We start from the raw sequence: 20206 nt of genomic DNA on the forward strand, positions 1-20206 counted from the left end.
TTTTTTTTTTTTTTTTTTTTTTTTTTGTACTAAAGGTCAAACAGTAGTTTGTGCTTGCGACGCAGGCTGCAGAACAACTGAGCTAAATTCCCAGCCCTCAGCCATCCAGTCTTTATTTAAGCAGTAATAAACCACATGATGCTGCGAAGGGACTTGAACAATTTCAAAAAGTGACTTGAATGTCACATTTAACAATTGGTTCACTAGTTACCCACTGATGTTACATTTGCTACAAGAACACCAGTTGACCAGCACAGGAACTATTTGTGAGAACAAAGGTGAGATTACTGAAAAAATGTTGCAAATTCACAAAAGAGTCTTCGGATTTCAGAGAGACGTAACACTGGCTTACTATAGGGTGAAGAAAAATAAGGTAGTACTGATACTGTCAACATTACACCACGATGCTAAGACTGATAGTGAAGCCTGGCCTTATGGTACACTTCTGTAATCTCAGTACTCGCGAGGCTGAAGCAGGAGGATACTGTGAGTTCAAGGTCAGCCTGTGCTACATAGTGAGTTCCAGGATATCCTGGACTACACAGTGAGATTCTGTCTTGAAGAAACAAAAACAAAAACAGATAGTGAATCCTCAACACAAACGAAGCCAGATATGGTCACATTTTACAATAAAATAAAAGGTGGAGTAGACCCTGTTGATAAGTGTTATGCACCCCTCTGGCCCTTTGCGGGCTTAGTCTCATGCAGCAGTGGCAGTAGCAGCATTTTCTGCTCCCTCTGGCTCCCTCTCCCTGCCTCAAGCCTTGGTGGTGGCAGTAAGCCCCTCAGGTGCCTGCTGCTTCTTGCTGTCCCAAGCTACTCATCCCTTGGCCAGGCGGGTGGGGCGTTATCCCAACCCAGCGGTTTCTGCTTCCAGGTCCCGCATGCACAGTAGCTAGGGGGCGCAAGACTTCCCAAGTGAAAGAGGGAAGGGGGAGGGGGCAAGAGAGTGAGGCAGTACGTCCTCCCCCTGGTTCAGGCTGCACTAATACTGGGGGAACATGGCACAGGCCACCTTCACTGGGCTGGATCCTGAGGCCAAGGCCGAGCTGAGGGCGCCCAGCTGGTATAATTAGATAAAGTAGAAGCCAGCCACTCTTTTTTGAAAATTTGATACAAAGAAGAATAATGTAAGATTAATAGGAATCCAAGAAAAGGCAGGAGAAAGCACAACTAACATAAAAAACTGTTCATGGAAGTAATAGCAGAAAACTTCCCAGAGTAAAAGAACTTGACATTCAGATAAGTGAGGCATATTGGACTCCAAATAGTTATGATTTTTAAAAAAATCTATACGTAGACATATAATGATCAAGATCCTGGAAACCCAACAGAAGTATAAAATATTCCAAGCAGTTAGAGAAAAGAAACAAATTACATGCAAAGGAAAGCCCATTAGAAATCACAAGAGACTTTTCAACACAAAACCTCAAATCAATGAGAGCCTGGACTGAGGTATTTCAAACTTTAAATGAAAACAATCTCCAGCCAAGGCTGATGTATCGTGCAAAGCTATCTTTAAAAGTTGATGGGGAAATAAGATTCGTTTATAGCAAAAAAACCTGAGAAACTTCATGAATACCAAACCAGCATTCCAAACAAAAATTTTAAATATCCTAGAAAAAGACAATGAAGGTCAAAATTTCATGAGGCCCAACAGAGCAAACCCAATAGGCAAGAATTAATGGGAGAGGGAGAAAAATAAAAAAGAAACAACAACAGGAAAATAACATGACAATGTTAAGTCAATATCAGTTATAACCAGCTGTTCCTCAGACAAAGGTCTACTGTATCTAAAACATATTAAGAACTTTAAAAAATCAGACCCCCCCAAATATAAAGACCCAATTCAAAAATGGTCATCTGAAATAAACAGACATTTCCCAGAAAAAAAAAAAAACAGCAAATTAACATATGAAAATATGTTCAATATCACTGGTCATTTGTGAGATGCAGATGAAAACAATAGCAAGATTCCATCTCACCTCAGAAAGAATGGCTGCTATCAAGAAATCAACCAATAACAAATGCTGATAGGGTTGTGGGGAGATAGGGAACCCTTCTCCATTGCTGATGGGAGTGCAGACTGGTGTAACTACTGTGGGAAATCAGTATGGAGATACCTCAAACAACTTGGATTAGAAGTCCCATTTGACCCAGCTATTTCTCTGCTGGGTATCTTCCCAAAAGAATTAAAAGAATCACACCACAGTGGTATATGTTCACACATGTTTATAGCAGCACAGTTTGTAATAGCTAAAGTTTAGAGACAGCCCAATTGCCCATCAACTGGAGACTGGATAAAGAAGTTTTTTTGTTTTTGTTTTTTATAAAATGGACTACTGCTTAACCAATGAAAACAAAAAACTAGAGATATTTATAGTTAAGGGGATGCACATTAAGGCCATACTGTTAAGTGAAATTAGTAAGACACACATGTGTAAATACCAAATAGTTTCTCTGGTGTGAAAAACTAAAAGTGTAAATAAAGATCAAAATGTATAATTGATATGGTGTAATAGGAAGAAAAGCTCTAAAGGAGTCGGTTAAGTGGGAGGAATAGGTAAAAGGGAAAAAGGGAAAAGAAAAAGATACTTAAAAAGGAAAAACATGGAAACAATGTCTTTGTAAACAGGGAGGGCTGGGGAATGGGGAAAAATAAGAACCAAGATAAGTCATGTAAAGGTACAAGATCCCAGTGATGAATGTAACTGTATTGTATACCTAAAATGTACCAATAAACTTAATAAAGATTAAAAATATTATGCAGTAACTGTGTCACAAAGCATTGGCCAATGGTTGTGTTTTACTCAATCCTAAACATGTCAGGCATAAATCATTTCATAGTTTACAAAGACAATAATAAGCATAAAATATCACGGAGAAATTTTCTTAGAGGATTTGGACTGGAATTGAAAAATAGTCACTTACAACAGAGGAAGAACAATATGAATCTGCCCAAAGAATTCTGCAAAGGAATTCTGGAGCACACAGGTGAAACATCACAAGAACCTCCTAAGAAGCAGGAAGACCAACAGGATGTCAAGTATGTCCTATCAAATAAGACAGGAAAACGAAACACTTGTGCTATCAGTGTAAGTGATACTTGTGTATGGAACATGCTGTTTTCATGCGTAAAAATTGCTTTAGGTGTGCTAATTCAAGTAAAGATTATTTTTGTATTTGTATTTTCTTTTTATTCACATCATAATTTATTTCTGCGGTTATTTTTTAGATTTAATAAGCAAACAGTTGATGTAGAAAATGTTGATGATTATTCTAAACACTTATTACATAGTTTATAATGTATTTTACTGATATTTCATTTTCCTGAGCAGTGCATATTAGGTAATATAGTAGGAACTTCCTGACAAAACAGGAAGACCAGGGACCCGGGATTTAGCTAAGTGATTCTGCCACCTGCCTCTCAAGTGCAAGAACCTGAGTTTGATCCCTGATACAAACAAACAAAAAACAAACAGGAAGACAAGAAAGATGACAAGTATGCCAAAAAAAATAGGAAAGCAAAATAGTCATGCTCTCACTGTTAGCAATACTTGTGTATGGAATGTGCTATTTTCACGTGTGAGGACTGCCTTAGGTGTGCTAATTGAAGTAAAGATTATCTCTGTGGTAAAGTTTTATTTGTATTTTCATTGTAGTTCACATAGGAATTTATTCCTGCTGTTAATTTTTAGTTTTGTAAGCAGATAAACAGTTGATATTGAAAATGTTGCATTATATATTAATAACTATTTTATTTTATTGATATTTTATTTCCCAATTAAGTACACATTGTTTAATATAATAAAACTCATAAAATTAAAATGAATAATTCATTAATAGAAATACTTCTAGAAATACACATGGGCATTGTATGTCTCCATAATGCACCTTTCAAAAAATTTACCATGATGCCCCTACTTAAGTTCTGCTGCTTTATCTTTAATGTCATGTGCCACGTCTAATTCTTTGTTCATCACACACAAGATCCCAGAAACCCATCCTGGATGTCATCGCCCACAGCAATATAATGAAAGAGATAGATGTTTGGGTCTATATGTGATGCCACTGTCATCAAAAAGCATTTCAGGACACATCAGTGAGAGCACATACAAATTTATTAAGTGGAATCAAAGCAGTGCACACTCAGAAAAGAGTGTGGGCCAGTGAAGAAAGGGCACATTATACTGAGCCAGGGTATTTATTTGGTATTGTGAGTATCCTCAAGACCCATGATCAGTGGTGGCGAACCTATGGCATGCATCATGCAGTGGCTGTTATCATTGAAAGCTCTAACAAGTGCCCATCACTGACCCAGGATGTGTATTTATAGGGTTGGTAAGGTTACACTTAGTGGGTTAATGGTTAGAATACAAACCATTATTATTATTATTTTTTTTTTAGTTTTTTGAGACAGGGTCTCACTGTGTAGTTGAGACTGACCTGAAACTCACTATGTAGCCCAGGGTGGTCTCGAACTCACAGTGATCCTCTTGCCTCAGCCTCCCGAGTGCTGGGATTACAGGCGTGCGCCACCATGCCCAGTTTAGCATACAAACCATTTAAATGTGTTTGAAGTTTAGAGATATGATACCCAGTTAATAGGGCTGTTTCTCTGAGTGTGGAAATCTGTAGAATTTGTGACTTTATGGAATCAGAAGAAAAGATGGCCCAATTTACAAGAAAAAGGCATAGACCCAATTCATGGGCTTTTGTATATTTCAATATTTAGGAATTTAGTTAGTGAGTAGCTTAGAATGGAAAAAACAGGAAGGGGGGTAGCGGCTTGGGGGGAGCAGTTTAATCTTGGTTAACTTTGTGTCCTGAAGATAGTTTCTTTCTCTTTCTTTCTTTTTTTTTTTTCCTCATTGAGTTTATTGGTACATGTTAGGTATACAGTACAGTTACATTCATTATTGGGATCTTGTACCTTTACATGACAGGTCTTGGTTCTCATTTTTTCCCCTTGTCCCTGCCCTCCCTTCACCCCCACCTCCCCTCCCCCCTTACAAACACTTCATTTCCATTTTTTAAATTTTCTCTTATTTTTTTCTTTTCCCTTATTAGCTTTCCCCTACCCTTCCCACTTTCCCTACATCTTTAGCTCTTTTCTTCCTATTTCACAGAGTCAATTATATTATTAGGATCTTATGTACTATTATATTTTATTCACACCAGAGAAACTATTCGGTATTTACACATGTATGACTTACTTATTTCACTTAGGAGTATATCCTAAAAATGTATTCATTTTCCTATGAATGAATCTAATTTCTCATTCTTTATGGCTGAGTAGTATTCCGTTTTATAGAAAAACCACATTTTCTTTATCTAGTTTCCAACTGATGGGCAAATGGGCTGTTTTTGTTTCCAAGTTTTAGCTATTACAAACTGTGCTGCTATAAACATAGGTGTGCATATACCTCTGTGATATGATTCTTTTAATTCTTTTGGAAAGATACCCAGCAGAGGGATGGCTGAGTCAAATGAAACCTCTAGTCCCAGCTCTTTGAAGTATCTGAAGATACAGTTTCTTAAAAGAACAATGTTTTTGTTTTGTCTTGTTTTTCTCAGACAGGGTCTTACTAGCTCAAGCTGGCCTTGAACCCTCTATATACCCCAGGCTGGCCTTGAACTCCCAGCAACGCTCCTGCCTCAGCCTCTTCAATACTGGGATTATAGGTATGCATCACCACACCTAACTAGAACAATTTAAAAATTATAATTTTCTTTGTCTCCTTTGTACTTATCTTTATTTCTTCTATCCTACTCAATGCCAGGCTGGGAGAAGAGAATGAATTCACAAAAGTTTCCTTTAAAGTATAAACATGTGTTACAAAAAAATTAATGTATTACATAATATTTGACAATCCTAAAAGATTTGTTAATCTTCCTTCCTGAAGGATACGAGATCTGTTTCACTTGAGCAATATTCTTCTAAGAAAAGTCTCAATCTCTCTCCTTTTCTCCTTTCAGTTTAGCTGCAAGTGCCCATTGTGTTTTCAAACCCTCACCTACCTTCTCAATTATCCACTTGGCCCCCAAGGGGCAAAGAACAGAACACTTTAAACCACTTCCACGCATTTAAATCTTATTGATAACTAAGGTACAGCTAGTGGTTGCTAGGCTGCAGTCAAATTTCATTTCATCCTATTTCATTGCACCACAATTTAGATTTGTTTGGTTGTTGTTTTTTGTTTCTTTTTAATCCTGTAGGAAAAAGCTTTCCATGATTGAACCGCTATATTTAATAGTGCCTATTCTAAGGCAATGACTTTGAGGTATTTCCTGTCATTTCCTTTCAGATCTTCAAACAAAAGAATGTATAGAATTCCCACGCTAGCCCCACACTTGCAAAGTTAAAAAGAATGAAACTGAATAGGAAACAAAAATTGCTCTCTTTGGTCCCCAACTTCAAGACACCCTGAGGAGAGGACACTAAGCTAAGTTAAATCAGTTCCTCCAGTGGAAACCTACAACAGGTGAATTAAAAGTTAATGCTGCTGGGCTTCAGGAGCAGGCCTGAAATCCCAGTATTCTGGGAAATGGAGACAGGAAGATCACAAGTTCAAGCCCAAGCAAGATAACGTAGCTTCAAAAGAAAAATTTAAAAAGGGCTAGGAATGTATGTCAGTGCAAAGGCCCTGGGTTCAATTCCAAATATGAAAGGGAAAATAAAAAGTCAATGCTGAAACACTGTAGCACTTTGTGCCAGCAATAGCAGGAGGATTCCATTTTAAGAATGCAAGTGTGATTGTTGTTAGGTGTTTAGAGCAAGGATCTGTCATCTACAGCAAGCAAACAATAGAGCAGCTCCTGGACTATATCCAGCCAACCATCTGATTTTGTAAATAAAGTTTTATTGGAACTTTATTTCATATTATCTGTGGCTGTCTTTACTGTACAACAGAATTGGGACAAAATAGTAAATAGTTTACTAAAATAATGTGTTGGGAAGCCTCAGCCAATCTCAGAAAGGAAGGATGTGTCTTTCTATAATGATTGATTTTTATGCCTGCTATGTCCATGGGGGAAGAAAGCTACACACTTATCATCCCTCCTTTGTCCCCTTTTTGGAAGTAAGAAGAGCATGATGTGAAATGGAAGATGTAGGAGAGAAGATAAAGTATCAAAACCAAAGCCTAAATCTCCACCAACAATGGGAGAGCATCAAACAATATTTTAAAGGAGTTGGTGGCATGGGAACAGAAAATGTGTCTGAGAAGCAAAGATGAATTTTTAGAGGGAATGATCAAAAAGTTGTAAATACAAGTCTATCACTACAAATACAAATTCAATATGTTTAGTTTTCTATTCTATGAATTGAAGCATACACATTGGGAATATAGGAAAAATTTGAAGGAAAATTCTTTATGAATGTATTAAGGAAATAAGGCATAGTGGTAGGAAAGTACTCACCTTTCCTTGAAAAAAGTGTTTTTTGGTTGTTGTTTTGTTTTGTTTTTGCATCCTTCACATGCATATACACACTCAACCTTCCCTAGCACACAAAACTGCTGATCTCCTGGGAATAAAGACACTTTGAACTAAGGTCTTGGAGTCAGAGCTGGAATATGAAGACAATCTTTAAGGGGTGTTTGGTAGTTGAGGTGTGATACAGCATGTGTGAATAGACAAAGAGAATTTTTCACTGTTTCCTGGATCCTAAGGGCATATTCCTGTATCTCACTGTGTCAGAATGGAACCTAAGAGAAGTTTCTGAAGATTCTGAGCATATGGCCTTAGGGGTGCTTGTGTAGTTAAAATACAAAAATTTCAACTTGTGCGAAGGTCCAAATGATCCAGGGATGAGCAAATTAACAAGTGAAAGCGAGCAGTTGGGTAGTTACCAATAGGCCTCGAGGAAGAAACCAGCCATAAAGGTTTAATTTCTTTCTTCAGCACACTGACAAAGGAGAAGCAATAGATATTATATATCCAGACTTCAGCAAGGCTTTTGATACCATTTCACATGACATTTCTTTTTAACAAGCCCGTGATACAGAACTTGGATCACAGTGCTGTCAAGTGGCTGAAGAGTCGCAATCAAAGAGCAGCTATCAGTGACTTCTTGTCATCCTGAGGACATTTATCAAGTGGTGACCATCCATAAGGCCTGGTCGTGGGCCAGTGTTACCCACAGAGTGACAGAAGTGAGAGCAAGTTCAATAAATTTGCTGATAACACCAATCTGGAGAAGCTGCTTCCACCTGGCTGGATGGGACTGGCTTTCAGTGACCTTGATTGAGCTGGGCTGTTGGACTGAGATGATCTCAGAGCCAGGATGCCAGGCCAAGACACAGTGGACAGATTTTCTATGCTGGCAGGCTATGGCACGTTGCAGTAAAACTCAGTAGTGTTTCACCTCCAAAATTTTCTGAAGCACTCTAACTAATTAACATCTCTCCATGACGCCAAGTGATTTGGGGGAGGGGTACCAGGGATCGAGCTCAGGACCTTGTGCTTGTAAGGCAGGTGGCAGAACCCCTGAGCTAAATCCCCAACCCCTAGAGCTACTTTTATTATACTAGTTTAGTTTTCTAATTTACAGATACAGCCTCAAAGACCTGTGTCACAACATTCTTTTAAATTTTAAAAAAACCTCTGGAAAATGCCTGGCAGATACTGAGTGCTAAATGTTAGTTCCCCTCTCCTCTCCTTTTTATCAGGCAAAGTCGTGATAATGATACGGAAATTCAGAAGGAAAAAAAAAATCTACCAAGAAACAAAAATAAACCACAAGTCACTGTCTGGCATGCCAGAATACTACTCTTTAACTGATAATATTTTACCCATCATGTAGAATGCCTTGAAATGATGTCTCAAGATACTAAGTGGTGAAAGAATTTCAGGAAATTCACAAATTCAACAATTACTGTTTCCTTTACAATACAGGTCATACAAAAGGTCAGTGTCACACACCAGGTGGGTCCTCAAGAGCGGTGTGTTTGCCTCATGGGTTGTCAGAAAGAATGTGCTGTACAGGTCAGTACTGGTTAAGAACTCGAGCTCTGGGACCAGTCTTCTTGGCTCCCTGGGATGAGATATTCCTTTGAGAAAAAAGAAGGGGTAAGGAGAGCCAGCATGACATCTAGAATACAAATTTACTTTTGATCGCTTGATCAGCTCACCCTGAATAAGTCCCACCTTGTGCTCAGAGCAGTGGGCAGCAGGCTAAGAAAGGAGAAACCTGGCTGGAGATTTTGGTCAGTCCGGTTCAAAAACAAAACTAAAAAACCATCCATAATTACAAATGTTCTGCTTGAAGATGTGGTGAAAAGTTTCCTGTTGTAAATTTATCAAATTCAACTGAAGGAAAGAGAGAACTACAGTCAGAAGATAAAGTTTTTGGCATTTAACTGTCATCCGCACTCTCAGCTCATTGGTTTTACTTCATTAAAATAAAAGGATGAATCAAAAGCTGCACATTTCCGCTACTAAATCGTCTGATTTCCACGCCTCTGTCCCCACAAGTCCATTCGCTCTCTCCTCACCCTTGTTACTTCCACCTGCTCTGTTGGGTTGTTTGTATTAGGATCCAGGTATGTACCTGAATCTTTAACCTGAAAAATAAAATTTAAACCCTCCCCACGTCCTCCCCTAGCTAAGCATGCGCTGCGTGCTCTTCTTCACTGCTTTTTACCTCAGAGCGCAAAAAAGAGCTCCCTTCTCCTCGTCTATGCCGCGTCTGAGTGGATTTTCATTAGGCTTCTGTTTACTGCATTCAAGTTCCTATTATCAAGATCCTAATAACCTCCACATCAATAGACCAATGACTAGTTCTCCATCTTCATTCTGCTTCACCCATCTGTAGATCACTCTTCCCACTAGTGTATTTCATAAACTTCTGTCCTTCACGTGCCCTTTAAGGCCCCACTTCCTCTGGGGTTTTCTTCTAGCTCAGTGGATGCTCCACTTTCGTGTGCTTTCTGGAGCCCCTCTTGATCTCGTCTCTAGACACTCAAGTGTCCCACAATTTTGGCCTCAGAGTTCAGTCTCTATATTTACCTTCTAGGGGATTTTACACAGCCTTAAGCCTTTTTAAATATATTTATTTTTGGCAGTGCTGAGAATTGAGCCCAGAGCTTTGCATAACAGGCAAAGTCTCAGCCATGAGCTACACCCCACTCCCACCCTTACAATTTTATTATAAATCATGTGTTTGCTGATAAAGGTCAAATATATATGTCCGCTGAGACCTCACCCAATATTCCATACTGATCGGTCTTCTTGAAATTTCTACTTAGATGTCAAAGTGACATCTCAGAAGCAACATTTTCAAGACCAAATCCTTGATCCCTCCCAACACACACACACACACACACACACACACACACACACACACACACACACACACCCACACACACACACACACACACACACACACACACACACACACACACCCCGGTCCTTCCCCTGGCTTTTCCATCTCAGTAAAGCCAGTTGCATTTTTCTACTTGCTCACATCCACAAACATGAAGTCACCCTTGACTCTTCTCTTTATTTTTCAATTCTGCCAGTTCTGCCTTTGATATACATCCCACTCTGTTCCAACTGTCATCATTTCTTAAGATTTTGTAGTCTCCACCTAGTCTCTCTCTCTCACAAGTCACCCTAATACCTGGTTCTCTCTCTCTCTCTCTCTCTCTCTCTCTCTCTCTCTCTCTCTCTCCCCCTGTCTTGTAGCCTAAGAGAACCTACTTAGTCCAATGCTAGATTATGCAAAACTGTTCCAAACACTCCATTTGCTTTCCATCTCATCCAGGACCAAATCTTATTCTTTTTCCTGATTTTCATGGCCCTACACGGTCCCATCCTGGGAATTTTTCTGGCTTCATCTCCCACCATTCTTCCTCCCTCATCTCTCCAGACACAACACAATGCTCTGCTTGCCTCCCTCTAACTCCCACCACTTCTGCCGCACAACCCTTGCTGCTCTTGGTGCCTGGCACCCTTCCCATTCATAAATGTGAATGATTTTCTCACTTGATTTCAGTAACTATCACTTACTTCAAACACTCTACATAAAATCACACAGGCCTACCTCAATTCATCACTCTCCATCCTGAAAAGGCAGGGTAACTGTTTTAGTTCTATTCTTGGCACTTATCACCATTTGACTAGTATAAATTTATTATCTATTTCAATACTTCAACTAGGATGTGCACTCCATTGAAACAGGGAGTTCTGTCTCCTTTACTTACCACTTCATCCTCAGCACTAACAGCAGTGCTTTGCACAGAATAGATACTCAAAAAATACTTGTTGCCTAAGTGCTACCAATTTCAACAATGTAAAGCTGCAACCTCTACTTGAGATTGGTCTGAAACTGGTTAAAAATCAGTCTATAACATGCAAATATTTCTCTCAACTAATTCAGGATATGCACAGTAGGTGTGAAATACTGATCAAGAAGTTTGTTTTTTTTTTTCTTTTTTTCTGCTGGTGCTAAGGATCAATCCCAGAGCTGCACACATGCTAAGCAAATGTTCTAGCACTAAGCTACTTCCTTAGGCCCTTGGCCAAGAATTTTTGTTGTGGCTCTAACATCTAAAATAGAACAATATAGGGAGGGGAGGAGGAGGTGAAGGGAGGGTAGGGGTAAGGGGAAAAAATGAGACCCAAGACCTGTCATGTAAAGGTACAAGATCCCAGTGATGAATGTAACTGTATTGTATACCTAAAATGTACCAATAAACTCAATGAGAAAAAAAAAAAAATAGAACAGCTTCAGTAGCACACTGGTCCAAAGGAACAAAATCAACAGGATCTCTCTGTCTCTGTCTGTCTATCTATTGAGCATTTTTCAAAAGTCCAGCTCAAAGCAACTTCTACAATTCAAGGCAAATGCTTAGCTGTGAACTTCTGTAAAAAATTAAAATCAAGTGACATAATTCCAAGGTACAGTGAATGGCACAGTGGACACATCCTGTTCCAAATGTAGGAAGAGGGACAGAAAAGAATTGCAGCAAAGCAAGACCAAAATCCAGCAAGGCAAATATTAAATTCTATAGCTCAGTATCCAGCTCTGGTGCAAATGGTGGTGAGATGAGTTGCACAGGACTTGAGCAGCCTCCCCACCCCTATGTCCTTGCCAGATGCAGCCCTCACAACCTCTCTCTTGGGCTACCTTCACTCACTGTCTGCAGCTCTCCTCAGTAGAAGCTCCTTGTTCCTGGCACCACTGACTTTCTAGGGTCTCCACTACACCTTTGGTTTCATTCCCACAGCTTCCTGAACTGCCCCATTAGGGGCTCAGTTACTGGTTATTTCTAGATGTCCCTGAAAAGCCTCATTGATCAAAGGTGGGGTTTTGGGAAGGTGATTGGATTATGTGGGAATATAGCTGACTTGTGTTAGGAGGCGGAGCCTGGTCAGAAGAGGCTGGCCAGTGAGGGTGTGACCTGGAAAGGTGCATCTCCCTCCGGGCTCTCTGCTTCCTGGAGGCTACAATGCAAGCAGCTCTCTTCCACCTAGGCCTTTGAACCATGCCACCAACCACGCAAGGACTGAAAGTTCTAAAATACTAGTCAAAATAAACTTCTCTTCCTTCAAATTGTGGGGTATTTTGTGCCAGCAATGAGAAAGTGACTAAGTCAGACTCCACACCTGGCTTCCCTGGCCTTCCTCCGAAATCTAGGTGGAAGCACTTCAGACCCTATATTGTTACCAAGTTGGGGGCCTTTTCCAGATCTTGATGTTCTAAACAATGAATTAAGCAGGATGCCCCAAAGTAGCAAGATCAAAGATTTATTTTAAAGAGAAAAGGATAAAGGTACATTCCACAGGGTGGAAATGAGCCAGTGAGGCCCATCTTGGTCCTGGGCCTCACCAGTAATTCCAGCACTCAGGAGGCTGAGCCAGGAGGAATGCCACAAGCTTGAGGCTAGCCTGGGCTACATAGTGAGTTCAAGCCCAGCCTGCTACACAGTGAGACCTTGTCTCAGAAACAAAGAAAAGACATCATGGTCTCAAGGGGTGTGGGTGTTAAACCTTATGGTTTAGGGTGTAATCAAAAGTTGGTCTGAGGTTTGATTCCTGCCAATGAGTGAATTGGCTTGGCCCTCCTATCAAACGGTGGAATTTTTTACCTTTTATGATTTTGAGGAATTGTCATGGTCCAAAGCCCATGGGGACAAAGGGATAAAATCAGCATAGTCAATGACATGATAATTAGGGCTGGGGTTAGCCAAGAGTTGCAGAAGACCACTAGGCAAATGCCTAGAGATCTGTCGTGTACAAGCTAAGTTACCTGTTACTTTTTCTCACTGTATTTAGACGTGGGCTCCCTGGTCCTGGGCTAACTCAGAAGTTGGATCTAGTCCCAGGAAGTGTGCTCCAACTTGGGCCTTCCCTTGTTTCCACAGCTATTACTTGATTACCTTTTGCCTCAGATCTAGTCCAAAAAAGGGCTCTTAGGCCATTTGTCCAGCCATGTTCTAAGCTATCTTCTGCCTCCCCATACGCTTTTCAAATATTTTTATTATACTCTGCATTCCTGTAAAACCAGCATTATGTAGATGACACCAAGATCTGCTACCAGCTCAGGCAGTAGCCATCCCCCTTTGGACTATGGCTGCTGCACCTTCTGAGTGTCTGGATAGCTGAGAACAGTGAAGTGACTCCTAAGAAACCAGTTCCCTAGGCAGCCCTTCTTAAGCAGGGACTTAGGGGGTCTTTCCTCAAATGAAATGTTTCTTTTGGACCCTTGAGCCTGTGATAGGTGTGACAGATTGCTGATTCCTGAGATGTCCTCAAGGCATCTTTCTTGTCCCTATTCAAAGTACTTGGTTTCTTTTAGTGGTACTAATCTTTTTAAAGCAGCCACATCTCCTTTGATCTCAACTTTATACATGGATCCTACTCAGCCAAAATTTAAATTTTTCAACTGCTGTACTTTTTATTCCAGATTATCACCATAAATTTGGCTGAAAGCCCACAGTCTAAACATTGTAATTTCCTGGGCTGCCTTGTAATCTCCTCTACCAGATCACTTAGTCCAACACCTTTAATCTCAGTTATCCACAAAGCCACAAGACATGGACAAAATGTGAACAATTGTTTTTGCCAGAGTGTAACATACATGCCCTGTAATCCAAATGCCAGTGGAACTTTTGCTCCCAGCTGAAACCTCTGGCTTTTATTGTCCACATTACCGGCATTCTGCTCTTCTGAGCTCTGTTCAGAATCATCCATCAGGCTCCACACACAGCATTCCAAGGCATCTCTAGCTCACCTTTCTCTAGCAAACCTTTCCAAACTGAAAACCAGTTCCAAGCCACAAAGTCAGACACAGACACAACTCTCTTTACCAGTTTTCTGTATCAACCTGTTTTTTGTTGCTGGATATAATCAATACCTGACACCCACAACTTAAAGGAGGAAATGTTTCATTTGGTTTATGATTTCAGGGTATTCAGTCTACGGTCACTGGCTCCAAGGTTCCAGGAACATCATGTCGGAGGAGCTCAGTAGAGAAAAACTGCTCATCTCATGTCTGGGAAACAGAACAGTGGGACAATGCCAGAGAGCAAGGAGCCAGGGACGGTGTAAGCAAGGTCATACTTCACGACCCACCCAAACACACCCAGAGCTGTGCTTTACTAAACCCCCAAGGTAGCTTCCAAGCCAATAAAGCTGACAGTTAAGCTAGATCATCACATATACCTGTGTTCACCTTCTCAGTTCACCTTCTTTGTGTATGTCCATCTCTCTCACTTTCTGTCTGTACGCCCCCCCATCTGGATCTTCTTGTACTGAAATACTGAAGATTTTTTGGTATTCTTTTTGAAATTCTTTCTTTTTGATTCTGTAAGAAGCATCCTCTTTAAAAGAATGAGTGTCTTCTTAAAATTTCTATCATAAGATTCTTATATCTTTGTAATGAGAAGCAATTAGTACGTCTGAATAGATTTATAGAGAATGGTATTTCCAAAAATATTACCTATCTGACTGTCAAAAGTTCTCTGCTTAAATTATTTATTCTGTATCTGAAATCTAGAAAGCAGCGTCTTGGTGTCATATCGGAAAATTACAGAGACATCAAAGTGTAAGTGAAAGGTGCTTGAATTTGAACCTCTCTTGGTAGCTGAGGACTGCATCACTTACAATTGTTATTGTTCCATTCAAAAGCCTTAGCATAACAGTTGTCCAAAAAGCTCTTTTTTTGTTGAAGCACAAAGTACATTTGTGGAACGTTTGTATTCAGATGGAGTTATTGGTTCTTAGAAAATTCATTTCCTTTATTTTGGCAAAAATGCCTTTAAGTGTTTACCATGAAACAAACACTGTTAGGCCGTATGTGACTTAAATAATTTATTCTTCCCCACCACTCCTGTGCTGACCGAGTCATCTTCATTTCCATTTCACATATGAGAACACTGAGGTCGAAGAAGTCAACTCATCTGAGGTCACGACGTTAGCAAACCCTGGTGTGTCAGATAGGACGCTGGCAAGGAACAGCCGGCACAAGGAAATCGGGGAGTATAATGAAGGAAGTATTCATCAAGATGTGGGCAGGCATGAGTAGCATTTGTAAGGTTAGAGGTAGTAAAACACAAAGGGCTAGCGATAGTGGGAGGTCATGCTGCACAGCCCCGAGAGACACGGGTTTACATTTATTCATTTATCATCTATGCCGGGTACTTTGCATCTTTCCCAGCCGTATCTCCCACTGTCTTCTAGGAAGGAGCAAGGGTCTGAGCACTTGCTGGATGAGTGAGAGAGACCTACAGCTGTGAGAACAGAGACACCCTACAGACACTTAGATAGAGAAAAGCAAGCTCTGTCGAGCTAACACTCCAAGGAGAGAACTGACAGAATAAATTGCTTGAGCTATTTCTCCTCACACCTTTTGATTTCCCAATAGTGCCTTCTAATTGCCCAAACTCAACCTGAATGCAGAGGGCAAAGAGCCTGGTTGATGCAGTCTATAAAAATGAGATTCCCAGGCAAAGAGCCAGGCAGAGAAGGTAGAGAGCAGGTCTGCAGGAGAAACAGAAGCCATTCAGCACCCACGTGTTTCTGAACCCAGAGCCTGAGACCTCCATTGCCAGCCACACTATGCTCTTGCCTTACAGGTGTGTGACGATTTCCATAAGATGAGTTATTCCCGGTAAATATGACATTGTGGAAGGAGCACTAGAATAGGAGTTAGGAAAAGCGGATGCTTGGAAGTAGATAAAGCATCTGGTGCAAATTATAAGGCTAATAAATGTAAGCCCCCTTTCCCTTCAGATTATAAATCACACATTTCTAAATACATGGTATAACACACATGATTTAACATCCCCCCTTGTAATGTTGGGAAAAGGTCATACATAACCTTGTCACTGAAGCACAAGGTTTTCATCAGACTGAGCAATTTGGAATGTAAAGCTCTTAATGATGACCACCTCATGAGAATGGAGCTAAGAAACACAAAAGCTTTTTTTTTTCTTTTTTTTTTTTGGTACCGGGAATTGAACTCGGGACCTTGTGCTTGCAAGTCAGGTGGCAGAACCACTGAGCTAAAACCCAGCCCCCATAATCTCTTAATTACCTGTATTTTTAAAACAGGAGCACTGGGCTGGGGATTTAGCTCAGCGGTTTGGTGGCCTGCCCTGCAAGCGCAAAGACCCGAGTTCAATCCCCAGTACCAAATAAATAAATAAATAAAACAGGAGCACGAAGAGATCAGAGTAAGATGTTTACACGAGTTTGCCATCATGAGGAATCTCCTAGGGTAGGGGCCTATGGTAGGCAGAATTACGGGCTCTAGAGATGCTCATGTCCTCATCCCCAGAACCTGTAAATATGTACATGGCCAAGAGGATTTTGCTGATGTGACAAAGGGTAAGGATTTTGAGATGGGGAGAGGAGTCTGGATTATACAGGTCAATCCAATATGTTCACAAGCCCTTATATACTCACAAGTTTCTCAGCTACAGAAAACCAGAGATGTGGCCATGTGAAAGGGACTCAACCCCCTGGTGCTGGAGTTGAAGATAAAGGGGCCATCAGCCAGGAAATGCGGGCAGTCTCTCATCTAGAAGGTGGAAAAGGCAAGGGAACAAGCCCTGCCCAAGAGCCTGCACAAGGAGTGCAGACTTTCTGATATCTTGATTTTAGCTCAGTGTCACCAGTGTCAGATTTGTGACCTACAAAACTCAAATAATAAATTTTTCGGCTGCCTTAAGCTGCTGAAGGTGTGGTAGTTTGTTATGGCAGCAATAGAAAACTAGTGCAAAGTTCTTCATCTTTTCTGTCTCAGGACAAAAGAGTATCTCAGTATATAAATTTCTGGCTATGTGGTGGTGGACATTAAAGTGTTCAGCCGGCTCTAAACATCAATCTAAGTGTTGGCTCTGTTGAAGTTCTAGGGTAGAAGCTGCCCACAATTGAGCACCAGAGTAACTTGAAGGTACATTGATACCTCTCACTGTTGTTTTTAAAATATCTTTGCCTTGTCACTAGAAGGTTTTGTTTTGGGCAATAGCAAAGCAGCCAGGAATGAGTAGCCTTAATACCCCTGGAACAAGTAGCCTTGCTCCTGGCCATGTGTCATTCGAAGAAGCACAACTTTGGGGGTGTTCCTTGTGGGGATTTTGTTACCGGGATCAAACTCAGGACCTTGGGCTTGCAAGGCAGGTACTGGCACCGCTGAGCTACATCCCTGGCAAGGACCACAAGTTTTGGTTTGTTTTTTTTTTTAAATATCAAGTCAGTCAGAACCTTCAGTATTCAGTACACTGCTTCTGCCCCCAAGTGTTTATTCTGACTGCACATCTGATGTCTGGGATTCCTGAGCAACCAGCATTCACCATGGACGTTACAATAGGCTGCCACTCCTCAAATACCACATGACTCGAAGTACTGCTTTCTGCAGCCACACATGTACCTGAAGTTGCATGGGTTAAGCCCAAGCTACCTGCATTCGAGAGGTACAGAAAATGAGGATGAGAGAGGTGAAGGGAAGACCCAAGCTATCCAGGTATTTACATAAATTCTCTTCCTCATGCGTATGTGAGGTAGCTCTGAAAAACCTCAAGCGTACTGAGAACTAGTGAGCACCGGGCACAGGAAGGACATTCGATGCTCTGGCAACTGCATAATCTTCAAAGAGTAAGTCATCCACAGAAAAAAGCTCATTCCAGACCCTTCTGTTTTGCAAGCGGCACCACCTAAGGAGAGCGAGGCTCTGCCTTTGTATTAAGCTTCTTTTGTTATTTTTGCTTCAGACATGATTTCTGAGTTTGAAATCCTTGGATTCTTAGATGAAAAGAATTTCAGAGTTAGTTAAGGAGGTCACGATGTGAGAACATCCGTTTCCAGTCTCACAGGGTGCCCACATGCAGAGTGGCTGATTAGAAAAAGGCCACAGAAAGAGAACAAGGCAATCAGCTCCATCAGGGTGGGGACTGGACTCTCACTGGGGTTGACGCCTATTTATTTCTTACCTATCATCAGTCTCCCGAGGAAGAAAGGGGAAGCGTGTCACCCTTACCAGAATGCTGCAGCCTCCCATTAGGCGGATTGCGGGGCATCCTGCAGAGGAACAGGGGAGTCAAACCTATGGATGACTGCTGATTTTCTCTGCAAAGGATGTGATATTCAGACTTCATTTCTTAACTTTTTCTAAAACTTCTGGTTGCAAGTGTCTGTTTTGCAACTCTGGCAGGTAAACTGAAAACTACCTTCCATAAACTAAAGCTTATAGCAAATATTTTAGTTATATCTCCCAAGGATGGCTTTTGATCTCCACCAAAATTTATTTGCACAAGTCAGTGCCTGTTGGTTTTCTCTCACTTTTGTCATGTATACTTTTTGATTCAACTCTTTTTCCAATGTCACAAAATCCTGGCTTTAAAAAAAAAACTTTAGGTTCTACTAAATGTATAATTCTTAAAAGAAACAAAACATAAAAAATTCTTCCTGGCATCCTACCAATGTATCTGAATGGCCAGAGTGGGTTAAAGAATTGGGACAGTGATTGCCTCTCCATCCAGGAAACAGTGACTTCAGGGTGGGAGTTTGGCTCGCGGTTCTGGGATCCTCTATTTATTTACTTCCAAAAGCTATAGTTTCACTTCCTACACAACCAAATCCCTGCTCAGCAAGTCTTCCCTTTCTTCTGAGGGAAGGAAATTTTCCCAAATGGTCCCAGAAGAAGTCTCCTTTTAAATCAAAATGAGTCCTTAAACCAATCCCAGGGAAGAAAGCTGAGAGTGACTTTCTTGGTTTAAAGCTGATGTTGATCCATCTACTGGGCCTGGGCACAATTTTCTAGAACATCTCATCTCCAATGCGAAAGCAACAAAAGCAGTTTTCTATTAATTAGACACCAAAGAGAAGGGCTCTTGCTAATCAACAGTGCCTTCTGCACCACAAGGAGATCTTCCTTGGTGTGCATTAGAAAAACCAGCGGTGGTAGATATAAGAGCAGACCCTAGACAGCAGATTCTGATTCCTGATGAGGTCCAGGAGACAGTATTTCAACAAGCTATTAGATGGCTGACATATATGTGATCTATCAACCATAGTTGAGACACCGCCCAAAGGAAATGACCACAGGCATTCCCGAGAACAATAGCAAAGATCAAAAATCAAAAGCAAAATAAAATACAAAAACAACAATAACAAAAACTTCTGTTAACCTGTCAATATTCATTCTTGTGGATGTTACTATCTTAGTTACTTTTCTGGTTGCTGAGACAAAATGCCCAACACCCAGAAGTTAAAGGAGGAAAGGTTTATTTCTGCACGATTTGTAGAGGTTTGAGTCCACAGTCAGCTGGCTCCAAGGCAGGGTGGCATGGCAGAGAGGCATCACAGAGGAGAAACAGTCCATAGTACGGCAGGGCAGGCAGAGGGCAGTGAAGCAGTGAAGCAGTTTCTTTCTATCCCTTTATATTCTATCAAGATTCCCGGCCTTTTGGTGATGCCATCCACACCCAGGGTAAGCACCCGTCATCCCAGCATCCCACACTTCATCCCACATCATACCCTTAGTTAGAGCTTTACATACCCTAATCCAGACACATTCAAAATTCCCCACCTATGATCACATGAGGCTTTGGGAGACATCTAGATACAAGCCATAGAACTGATCCACACATGTAAATCTACTATTAGGAAACAAGCTTTTTTTTTTGGTACTGGGGATAGAACTTGGGTCCTTGCGTTTGTGAGGCAGGCAGTGGGACCACAGAACTAAATCTCTGGC

Source organism: Fukomys damarensis, unplaced genomic scaffold (assembly GCF_012274545.1).
Source record: "Fukomys damarensis isolate Sample0158 unplaced genomic scaffold, DMR_v1.0_HiC HiC_scaffold_4, whole genome shotgun sequence".
NCBI classification, from domain to species: Eukaryota; Metazoa; Chordata; class Mammalia; order Rodentia; family Bathyergidae; genus Fukomys; species Fukomys damarensis.